Source organism: Magallana gigas, chromosome 4 (genome assembly GCF_963853765.1).
Source record: "Magallana gigas chromosome 4, xbMagGiga1.1, whole genome shotgun sequence".
Classification (NCBI taxonomy): domain Eukaryota; kingdom Metazoa; phylum Mollusca; class Bivalvia; order Ostreida; family Ostreidae; genus Magallana; species Magallana gigas.
The window spans coordinates 13154689-13167384 of NC_088856.1; the positions used below are offsets into that span (position 1 = coordinate 13154689).

Below are 12696 nucleotides of genomic sequence, written 5' to 3' on the forward strand. Positions count from 1 at the left end.
TACGGCATGACTCTGTTTAAATTTTTTAAAAACGGCAGCCCAGTAGTGTCACATTTTGAAAAAAGCAGAGGAGTGGGTACACTTTAAGAGAGTTGGATGGCCGTGGTCATTTCTAAACTGTATTGGTCTCTTTTCGAAGAAGAGCTTTGTATAAAGATATAGGAAAATATTAAATTTGAAAAGCTAAAACTCTTTGAATTTTCTTAACTAAGTAACAATTTACAGCTTAAAAAATAATATCTTAACATTTAGGGCAGGTCTTATTTGTCTTCTTGTATCGATTTTACTCGTACGTATTTAACAGTTATTTGTTTTTTCATTAACTTTAATTTCGTAAAATTTGAATAAAACAGTAGTCTGCTAGGACACCCGAAGTTTGTTTAATGTACCCATGTTCGTCTTTTAAAATACATATTACAAATTTAGGAGCTTATCAAAGCCATCACCTGTAAATGGGAACAAACATTGACATGAAATTATATACCAAATAAATATAATAATAGAGGAGAATGAATACTGTTTGCATCCAAAGCTAATGTTGCAGAATTTATGCATCTATTATGTTTATTCTAAAAAGAAAAAATAAAGATACAAAAAAACAATAACTGTTTACCCAACTCCTTTCATTCTGTCTTCATCTCTATTTACCCTTTTCCTATTAGCTCTCTTTGTATTTCTCTTTCAATATTTTTCTTATTTTTTAACGTCTAAAAATGTGCATTATATGCATCTTTAAACATTTATTTGTAAATAATGACTTAATATCTAATATCTCAACACCATCAAGTTAAATAATTACAACCGTTCAATATGCACTACATAATACTGCTGTTGAACGCAAAGTAATAAAGCGATTTTCACATACATTTTTTCTTATTTCTTTAAAAGACAAAACACATTTGGTCCACCTTAAGTTAATCAAAAAGAGAAAATTACATTACAATATACATTTTATTTCAAAACAAGCGACAAAATCAAAAATGTATTACAGAGCAAACATTAATCTGAACAATTTTTACGCATACTTTCTCCTTTATTCAGGAAACATTTTATAATTTAATAATAAAATATTGTTTTCTTAAATATACAGTGCCTCAATAAGATCCTCCTTGTAAATGAACAGGGTTAAACAACTTCCATCCTTGTACGACATTTCAAAGTTGTGTCAATGTTATTAAATTAGAACCGCTTTTTGATAGAAAAGGTTCCGTATACATGTATTTCATAGTCACGTCGTTTTGTTTTCATGATGATAAACAATCATCAGTTTTACTCAATTCAAAATACACATTCTAAGTAGACTGATCGTCTCCCTTCTCGCATTCTGATGCAGCTGTAACAATAACATTGCTTTATTCTTATTGTCACATGAAATACGATAGAATGGGGGGTTTTAATGATTTATGTACAACAAACTTTTGTTTATACAATTCCTTTTTTTACAGTACTTGTACATTTTACAGATAAATTAATAAAAGTCGAAAAAAATTGTACCATTTTCCTTTCGGTTAGCGTGTTTTGTCTCCATCCTGTCGACCTTTTTGTCCTGGTCTTCACAATGGTAATTGGTACACTCCGGAACCAAGAGCTTCAAAATATTTTTATCAGAACAAAAATTAGAATATCATACAATCACTGTTTACGTGGGAAAATATTTAACTGAATCAAAAGATCTACAGCACTGTATAATAGAAAAAGCAAACAAATTAAACACAACATTAAACTTTGTGATATTTGTGCTCACTAAGTTAAGTCTTGGTAACGTACTGTAATTAAAGAATAAGGAATCATTCTTTGGGTAGTTTAAGAAGATCAAATACGGTCAACTTTAAATTATAAAAGCAAATAGTTAGCAGTAAGTTTTATTTTATTTTGTCTGGTTGTATTTTATACTGAATACCTTTTCATTCTCAGAAGCTGCACTCAATTCAAAATAAACTGATTTACTATTGATATTATCTTCCTAAGCAATATGCGTCATTATTTCGCATTCTTCCTTGGGTGAGTGGTTTATAGTACCAACAACACATAGACATTCCATCGTATTTTCCCGATTTTTTTCCATATTTGTGTTTTGTAAAGGAACATCGTATTTAACCTGAGCAGGGAAATTGGCGCCATCACTATAACATTCTGTTTCCTGTCGATCACCAGAGTTAACTTCCTTGTTGGCAATAGCAATACCATCCGTCTTTTTTGAATTACCCGAAAATAATAATTTTAACGTTTTCTTTTGCTCCACGTGCTGCACTTGTTCCTCTTTCTTTTGGTCTTCACTATTAAAGCTATGTTCACACATATCGACATGAGTGACTAAAGAAGGAGAAGCGCAGAATTTCGAATGAGTTGCATTTCTTAAACTTTCTTGGTGGTGGTGTTGAAAATCTTCTATTGGCTGTAGAATGGCAAGTAAAACTTGTGTTGGTGCAATTCTCTTGTAAATTTTCATATTGTGTCAACAAAATAAGCAAGTCAAACTGATTCAATGATACACTGTCGCTATTAATAGTTTACAAGTAAATCCTTGTTCTATCCTTATCCATCATATCTAACTGTATTATTAATTCTGCGAACGTATGTACATGTACTTTAAAGCTATCTTTTACATTATATTCGATGAAATTTAAAGTGAGGAATTAAAAATATCGAAACACTTTTGTGTAAAAAAGGGGTTTTTATTTCAATTTAATTTGTGCATCATTAAAATTATTTTGCAGCCTTTAAAGTAATTTGTAAATTGGTATATTGTTAACAGTCAAGTTTGTGGAATCTAATATACATTAATTTTGTATTTTGGTTGATGTGAGCATGACAGGATGGATAGTATATAATGTTAAATTAGTAACTTTTTTCTAGGTACTATTTACCGTTTATGACAATATCCTATCTTATGTTATCTAATGTAAGGTTCAATGATAGCGGCACTTTGACCATCAATAATGATGTTTATCCCAAAGTGCAATATTTTTTCTTGATTGAAATATTTTTGCAGTGCAAAAATTTATCACTGTGCCGGATAATTATGCCAGTGTCAAGGTGGCATTTTTGCACCCGTCTAAGCTGCATATATCGAAAAATTCAAATATGCCACATGATAGATCATTGCTTAAAGAGTTTACAATTACCTTTGTTATCATCGTAGCTCACCTGTCAGGTGAGATATTTACCTTATGATATATTACCTTATATGTATGAATTTTTCCGAAACTGCCTCTTAAGCGGCTGCAAAAATGCCACCCTGGCACTGGCATAATTATCCGGCACAGTGTGATTTTTTTTGGATTTTTTAACATATGTTGAACCTCCATATATTTCGTTTCATTTGAAAAATGTTCATCCTCGCGGCTGACTGCTCATAAATTTAGAAATCTTCACATCGTCTTTAGTAACAAAAATTAAACACACTTAACGATCCAACGTTAAATATTCTTTCTGCTCTCGCAAAAATAACTTTTGCGTCATGTTCCAACGGTAAGTACATTCACTATTATGGATTGTTCATGGTCGAAGAACATTGGTTACGACTAAAAACACAATTAAATTATGTGATATTGCGTTTTCTAAATAAATCCTGCATTATAGTTAAAAACGGTATAAACATTTGGTGTAAAATTACTCTAATCCAGTAATCAGTAAGGAGACTGAAAACTTGATGTGTTGAAGCAATCAAATTACATCAATAGCTCCGCTCTATATGGACACAAGATAATGATAAATAGTTCATTTATATTCTTGTGTCATATTGATCAATATTACATTTTTAGCTATAATAAGAAATAAGTTTGATTAAATAGGAAAGACGCATTGTTTTGCCATTACATCTAACAATAAGTATAAATTATATTGATTAAAACGTCTACCTCATAACAGGCTGTTTTACTGTCCTCTGGAATTTCTGAGTATTCTATGTCATCATGTATAACCGTTGTAATGTTTTCCCTGTTGTATATTCCACTTACCACTGATGAGGTTTTAGGCAGCAAATATTTCCTTTAATTAAAACAATCATGCTCATAGATCTTGTTTAATTATAATGTTATTATTTGCAATCATCATCGTGTTTGATACATTTAACACCATATACAAAACCGTAACACAGAGTCATAAAGACGTATTTCATATTTGTACTAGAATAGATGAGTTCTACTTTAACTTAACCACCGTCAAATAAAAACAGTCAAGTTGTTTTTTTATTTAAAAAAATGTAAATTCAGTTTTCATTAATAAGGTCTTATAAATAAACGTTTTCAATTAAATTCAAAAAACTTTTTTTTTTACCCATAACCAGTTTTTCGCACAGGAGCTTTCAGTCAATTTAAAGGTGACTGAATGTCATTCTTCTGTCATTCAGCCAAATATCCAGGCATATTTGAAAACATTTAGTGGATAGAATAAAAAATATTTATTTTGTGGCAACCGTTGAATTTGATTGAAAATGTAAGCTTAAACGACGAATAATAAATGTATTAATAAATGTTAACGTAGGGCAACTTGTGTCAACTTAATGATTTAACAAAACTTCCTCCATTTTATCAAACATTAACTTTTAGTCATAAATATAAGGCTATTCTGCATACCTTTTAAACCAAATAAATGTTGTCAGGCTTCCAACTACAGTCCCTACTCCGACTCCGATTGCAAAAATCAGAAAATATAACCAAATAGTATTTCCTGAAAGTAAATAACAAGACAATTTCTGTGACTTTATCTTTACAAGATTGTTTTTTAAATCACATTAATACATATAATTTGAAACTTCAAAACTTTCAATTATCACCTTCTTTTAGTTTGATGTTATCTTTATTTAAAAGCTTATTCATGGCAGTGGTGTATTTCATCGGATTATCCAAACTGTTATTTTCTGTGAATGTGACATCTGTTTGTGCTGTATCGCAGATTCTTTCATCGTTAATGAACTTGAATTGGCATATGGGATTCGTGATCTTAAATATTGAATCAGAATTTGTTCTGTCCTGGCCATGGGCTGTGTTGATAGATCGTCGATTACGTGTGTCAGGACACGTGCACGTAAATGCAGAGCATTTTTTCACTTTCTTTGTAACAACACAAAAGGTTAATGAATTGGTATTATTTTTATCCAACACTGTGTATAATCTACAGTCCACACTGCTGATGCAAATATTCATGGGATCTTTTAAGTCTGTTTCTAAATTATCTTCAATGAAAAGATTAGTATACAGCAAGCAATATGATACAAATACATGTTAATATGATAATTCTGATTTGAACCCAACCTCTTACCAAAGCCAAATCATTTTGCAATTAGAAGAGGCTACATTCAAAAAAGTTCTTTACAAACCTTGGTTTTCTATATTTAGAAATCCTTTTAGAATGTATGGTAGGTTCTTAATTGATGTTCTGTAATAAAATGATTGTGTTAGCTATTTTGATTTTTTAGGCAATAAATAATTATTGTAATAGGTTTCTGTGTTACAGTATATTAACATGACATTGTGACTGTTCGCAGGTTGTTTGTTGATTGGATTACACACCCATAAAACTTCAGTTGTTATCATCTGCTCATAATTATAATCATTTATACCATACCCAACAGATTCATTTATCTTAAAACCAAAATTGTTTTTCCATGGATGAGTACAAGTAGGCCCAGCTGACACAGTTTTGGTTGATGTCGGCAGCAGATCACGTAGGACTAAAACTAAAACCATATATTAATTTGTTGGCATTTTTATCAGACAAGCTACATATATAAATAAATAACATTATATGATTATGAATTTGCATTAATTATCTAAACCATTTATACGGCTATGCTAGTGTATCACAAAGAGAAATGCGTTACCGGCCCTTGACATTATTTTTTGATCAGCAATAACTTAAAAAAAACAACCCTTATCAGTTATGTTAAAGACATTATAGTACTGTTCATGTAATGGCAATCATATAAAATGCAAAGTCAATGAATAGGAATTGTCTTACATATGTATTTCGAGTCATTGTTTTTAATAGCAGGTTTTCATCTTATCAAAAAGTTGACTCAATATTATGCATGTTGTTAATCAGAATTGTTTACAATTAAGTTTCTTATCATTAAAAGTGCAGATAATGCAAAGTTCGTATCTACTATAAATTATAATAAACTGAATAAAAATCACGATTTTTTCATATATTTTCTTTCATATTCAGTGCCATAGTGGCAGCGTGTACGTTGACTTTCAATTTCAAAATCACGTGTTAAACATACCACAAGCATCTTAATATTGATATTGAAATTTTAAAACGTGTAATGACTAAATTCCAGATTTCTTTACAAAAACAGATACCATATAAATTGATATAAAAAAACCCCCAACATTACCAGTTATGAAAATATATTTTTCGGCGACACACATTTTGTAAACAAGCGTCATTTAATTCCTTGTACCGGAGGTACACAATAATCATTCAACTAATATGATGTATATACGTATCAGAAGTGATTGTATCACAAGGACATAAGCTGTACGTAAACACGTGGGAAATCCCTCCTACGGCGGAAGAAACACTCATTAATTAATTCAAACTTTATTTCCCTCATATAAGGATTATTTCAGAACGTACAATTATACATACATGCAACACATATCATTACAAGACAACGCATAAGTATTTACATATATACAAAAACCAAAAAAAACAAACAATAAAAAGGGGGGAGGTCCTACACCGGGGGGGGGGTGCAAAAACACAGGTTATGCTGGTAACATTAGGTTATGTTTAGCTTGGAGGGTCCGATTGTAGCGTGCAGAAGTGTCTCGAATGTAACGAAAGTTAAATATACGAACTGCACGTAGGTCTTTTCTGACAACCATGTGAAATATTTCCCACCTAGAAGGTAGAAGAATATATCATCCTTAGTCATGGCACACAGGTCCGCGGAGAGGTGAATATCGAAGGAGTTGGTTATCTGATCCCACCAGTACGTACGTAAGTCATAAGTAGAAGAGCAACAACAAGCAATATTTTGACAAACACGGTGTCGCGTAGTCTGCAGATAAAGGGGGTCTGTTCCGAAGGGAAAGCTATAAGCTTGCAGATAAATTTAAAACTAGAAATTTCGTATGAGTTGGACGGAATGGACCAGATGAAACTTGGGTTTTGGTTTTGGATGATTGATTTGAAACGGTAAAAATCATTGTCATTTATCATTCTAATATTACGGTTTGTTTATTAGTAAGTGTAGCTTAAATACAGCAGATTTCACTTTCTTTTACCAAGTCTGCTTCAGTGGAAATGAGCAATCATGGAGCCACGTTTGTAGGTATCAGTACTGTAAGTGGACAAAATATTGATGACATCAGGAAAAATTCCTCGCTGTTTATTAGAAATGTTCTCCAGGAATGAAAATAAACGTGTTGAGAATATCTTCTTTGAAAGAGGATGGTGATCCATGTGACAGAGTCGGCCTAGAAATTAGAATTTGCGGATATATATTTCCAATTTGATAGGTAGAACGTTGAAAACACTTTCACAGATATCGGATCTTGTTTTGGTCGGAAAGTGTTGTGCATTTTTGCAAACAAAATGTTGAAAAACATTTAGGCGTTGAATATCGTGATAATTCACAACCGTAAAGGACTGTGGGAAAACGATCGTCTTATAGAGGTGTGGCAAAGTAAGCGGTTAAGATAGTTGAAGCCTATATTGTTGAGAGCATAATATGATTTTTGTCCTTTTCTACAAGCTGTTATTATCCTATCTGAGAGTGTTAGTTTGTTGTTGATAATAATGCCTAGGTGATTATAGTTGTCAGCACATGAAATTATTGTATCACCAAGTTTCCATATATAATCAAAATCCAGTATGGAGTGTTTGGAGCGGACTTGTAAAAAGCACGATTTTTTGGGCATTAAAGGAAAAACGCCACTTTCTGGTATATTTGTAAGAGACATTAAGCATGCGTTGTAACGCCGTTGGTGTTCTTGCAATGCACGCAATATCATCAGCAAGCGATGGGCATTTGCTGGTTATACTAAAAATACCAGTATTTGTACAACACTTTTCCAAGTTAACAACAAGTTCATTAATATACACAAGACATACGTAGGTTGACAGAACTCCACCTTATCGTACACCTTGTGACACGGGAAACCAGTCTGATTGGGTTTGATTGGTTGTGTTTGTATGACAGTCATTGATGATTGACCAGAGTTTTCCAGATATACTCATTTCGCGTAATTTGATAAGGAGGTCATGCCTCCAGACCGTATCGAAACCTTTTGAGATATCTAAAAAACATAAGTAAATATTGCTGCCCTGTTCAACGTTATGGTATATAGTTTTTTGCATATTGAAGAAAGCGGTTAAACACCCAAGATGCTTTTGAAAACCTTGCTGTTGTCCGCAGGGGAAATATCTGTCAATAACGATTTAAAATTTTATAGGATTCCTGAATTACTGGTATGCAAATAACTGAACTAATGTGGCAGAACAGATTCATTTCTCTTTATTTCAAATGTATTTATTCGGACGGATGTATTGATTTTTTTCTATTTTCGTTTTGTGTAGTATATTCTTCTATATTATTTATCTGAATGTCTGTTGTGCACTTATGGTTACCTTTAGTCATCCCCTAATTTATTATCCATTAAATTTGATTCCAACCGTTCAAACTAAGTAAATTGAGCAGTGCTACACTTTCAACACTGATGGTCAAACCAAGCTTTATTCAGATAAGCTACATATTGTGGTATGTTAATATTATATTTACTAAAGAATTTCTTTACTGTCGTGATAGTGACTGGGGTATTTGTTTTAATTGCAAAGTTTATACTTATATTATAAATTGTTACAAAACACGTTTTTATCCTATAAATGAAAACTACTGTAACGGTTGCTTATTGTCAAAATATTAAAGAAACTAAACATACGAAACTTACATGTAAATTGTATTATATTGTATTTAATGTCTATTGTTCTTTTTTGTGTATAGGTCAATAAATTAAAACGTTTAATAAATCTGTAGAATGAAGCAGTTGCCTTTGAATTTCCTTTCTGCTTGGTTACACCAATATTAAGCAAATTTATATACAACATATATGTAACACCAAGAATGTTAGTTTAGGTACAAATTAAGTATGTAATTCTATATTTCAATCGATTTATAATGCAAAAATAATTTATTTGAAAAATGATGCTTATAGTGTATCATACATTAATGTGTTAAATAACTGTTAACAAAGAAAGAATACACCCTATTGTCAAATGCATATTCAGTGTCTTATACAAAAGTTTGTATTAGCATGTGTATTTGTAAGTTAAACGTACCCTACAAAGTCAAACAGTTATAAAATCATTGTACCATTTATATGATAGAACAGGGTAAGGTATATATTATTTCTGATCGCATACAACAAACTTTACAAAATACGCTTTTTAATTATTCAAGGATAGTAAATGAATAAAAAGTCTTTATTTGATAATGCTTGTAATGATGTAATGTATGATATAAATGATTCACTTCTTTAAATATTATATTTGTTACAATTTGAACATTACATGCGCTTTGAAATTGAATGTTCTTTCTTTTTATTTAGAAAAAGTGAAACTAAACACATTTTCAGAAAGAAAAAATAGGCTGTGCATTTTAGAGTGTGTTAACCTGTTTGAAATAAAAGATAAATGAAAATTATCTTTTACAATATTTCTTTTTGACCAAGTTTGAAAATGAATCATAACGTTTTTTAATAAGAAAGATATTCCGGAAAAAGCCACAAATTAATAACTAACAACATCTTCAATTTACCAAATATTCAAAGATTAGATAGCAATTAATTTGTTTAATGAAGTGAATCACAATGATAAGGACATTTCACTTAAGTTCAATTAGAACGAAATAGAATTATTGTCGCCCTGTACAAAAATTGATTTGCTATATGTTCCTTAGAAGAAATATCTTTCCTCTGACAAAATTTAATGATTTTTCTCAACCTTATTTGTCCTTAAAGTTTAAGTTACATACAGACTTAGCAAACTAGCAGGTTTTTACAACAAAATTAAATTTAAAAAAAAACAGCTCATATTGCTTTAACTTAATTGTCTTCTAAGCTTGGTGTTCCTGAATATAAGAGGACTCGATGGTCGTGGCCATGTTTAGACTGTATTGATATCCTGTTTAATAAGTGCTCTACATAAATGTATCAGGAAACACCCAAATTAAAAAGTTACAATTGATTGGTTTTTTTTAGTTTATATAAGTTTAGTTAAGGTAAGAAATCGTATCTTAAAATCTTAGGTAGATCTGAGCTCCTTAACTCTCTCTTACACACTCTAGGGCATACCGCTTTAAATAACAACAGAGACTAAGAGTACTAGTAAAACATTTTTAAAGTATTATTTTGGAATGACCTAAAAAGCATCTGCAGAGACACCTAAGATATCTATTTTAAAGCTAATCTTTTCTTAATTTGACTATTAGGCTATGACTATTAGGTTGCTTTTTGTCTGGTGTAATAATTGTAACTGTAATTGCATTGCGATTTGAGCCATAAATATTTGATGAAGTTGTTTTGAGATGCAATTTCCTTAAATGCAGTACTTTATGGTGTGGCTGTCACCGTCATCTTCGAACTGAAGAGGAAACAGTATCTTGTATATTTACTTCCTTTTTACAACCATCACATTATTTAAGTGAAGATTATTGGAACGATTTGGTAGGACTGTCTCGATGTCTTATGTAGTGCATATTTCACTTACAAGAACTCATTAAATAATATTTGCGGTTTGCTTTAAAAGAAAAAAAAACACTATTTTAAATTCATTTTTTTAATTACTAGGAATGGGATAGTCAATGAAAGTATTTCTGGTTGAAAAAAAATACATCCAATTCACGGATGCTGTCATAATGATAAGTTTACAACTGATTTACTGTGTTAACATATAAGGAAAACATTCAAATATTCTTGTTATAAATACTTTTCCTTGTCTCCCAAACTACGTCTTTTGACTATTTTGATAATTATTTAAGGGTATATATTCAAGAATTGAAATTATTTTTGAATGGGTGAAATGATTTTCTATGCAACTTTTATGCAATAATTAATGAATTACCTTCATTACTTTTTTACCGTTGAAAGTGTAATTCGCACAAAGGTAAGTCATGTTATTTCTAAACAAAATATGTCAATGTAAATGTGAAAAGGTTGCTTCATTGCTTTTATCAACAATGTCCTTTGAGTAGTGGCCAAAAACGATCCAGTACACAGTCAACATAGTTTCCATTCAATCATCGATTTTTACTGGTAATTCACAGGATGAAGTTCTGCCATTAAGGCGACTGAAATGTACCCAACAGATCTTGACAGGACAGCATAGCTTTGCCATTCAGTCAACTATTAGTTATGTCTCAGTCACACTGTTGTTAACCGAATATAAAAGCATTATATTCTGGTTATGCATGCTGAAAAGTGATACATCCAGCTGTACAGTAACTATTTTTTTGCTTCATTATATTGATATTTCAAAATCATTTAGTAATACTGATTTGTATATCAAATACAATGTATCTCATTATACTTATGTAGATCAATATGTTTCGAAATATGATTTTGATACGTTTTGTTTGTAAATCTTTAATGTTATTTACAAATATCTAATAGGAAATCGAAAAAAATTACTATCACCTCTTGAACATCTTAATTTATAAATACAGGGTATCAAAATTGTTCACATCAAGTACATTAACCCTTTAAACAGGTATATGATTGAAATATGTTTATTCTACAGAGAGTTATCTTTCTTATCAGAGAATATCACTGTCTTTGTGGCTTTGAAGTGAATAAAATGGACAGATAATATTTGATATCAGTGAAAACCTATCATGACGAACAATGCTTAGTAATTGTCAACATATGAAGGTCTTTTCTATTTTATACTTTTTATTACGGATGTCAGATTCGTCTGTAATTTGTAACGAGTAAGTTACTCTCTTGCTTTTTGAATGCTGGACAACTCACCCAAAAACTTTTCAACCCTAAGACAACTTGGCAGCAGTATAAAGTAGCCCGCCCCGAATATAATAATTTACATGTATATAACATATATATTGCACATTAGACTTGCATATTGTGATACCTTTTCGATTGTTTTAAATAATAATAATAATTTAATTTAAGTATTTAGACTCCTAATATTTTTGTTAACAAAAGCAAAAATGGAATTAATTTTCCCTTCAGTTTTTTGTAGCACTTTTCTTATGCGTGTACTTTATATAAATCATATCATATGTACATTTATTTATACATCCAGATGATCCTTTTCTTTTTTTCATTTTAGTAAATTTCCTGACTTTGAATAGTAAAACATTCTCTTATTATCATCGCTTTGAAGCAGATTGCAGATTGGATACGCCAATAAATCATCAACTTAATTCATGAAAGCCAAGGAGGTTACATACGCTTATTAGTCACTACCTTGATTCAAAATTGTCCATAAATATGTCCTTCTGATTAATTACAGCTTAGATTTCATTATAATAATGATTTTATTTTAGTAATCAACAATATCACAAGAGTATCATAACGTGACAATTTGGTCGTTGATTCAATAGTTACATCGTTAAACTCTTAATAACTGTAGGGCAATTTATAAGTAAAAACAATTCGGGTGATTTACTAAGAGTCCTGTCCCTAAATCATCAGGGTTTTTTTAAAGGTTAATTTGCCTTAATCACATATT

The 12696-nt window shown here is 30.8% G+C and overlaps 1 long non-coding RNA gene across 1 annotated transcript; it reads right to left on the reverse strand.

The window, feature by feature from the left end:
• Positions 1-917: 917 nt before the first annotated feature.
• On the reverse strand, positions 918-6449 carry LOC105345416 (uncharacterized). The gene is made up of 8 exons (XR_010712828.1): positions 6341-6449; positions 5321-5680; positions 4778-5176; positions 4578-4671; positions 3861-3990; positions 1901-2395; positions 1495-1588; positions 918-1333 (listed from the first exon to the last, which is right to left on the reverse strand). It is a non-coding gene; the product is annotated as an uncharacterized lncRNA (long non-coding RNA).
• Positions 6450-12696: the final 6247 nt, after the last annotated feature.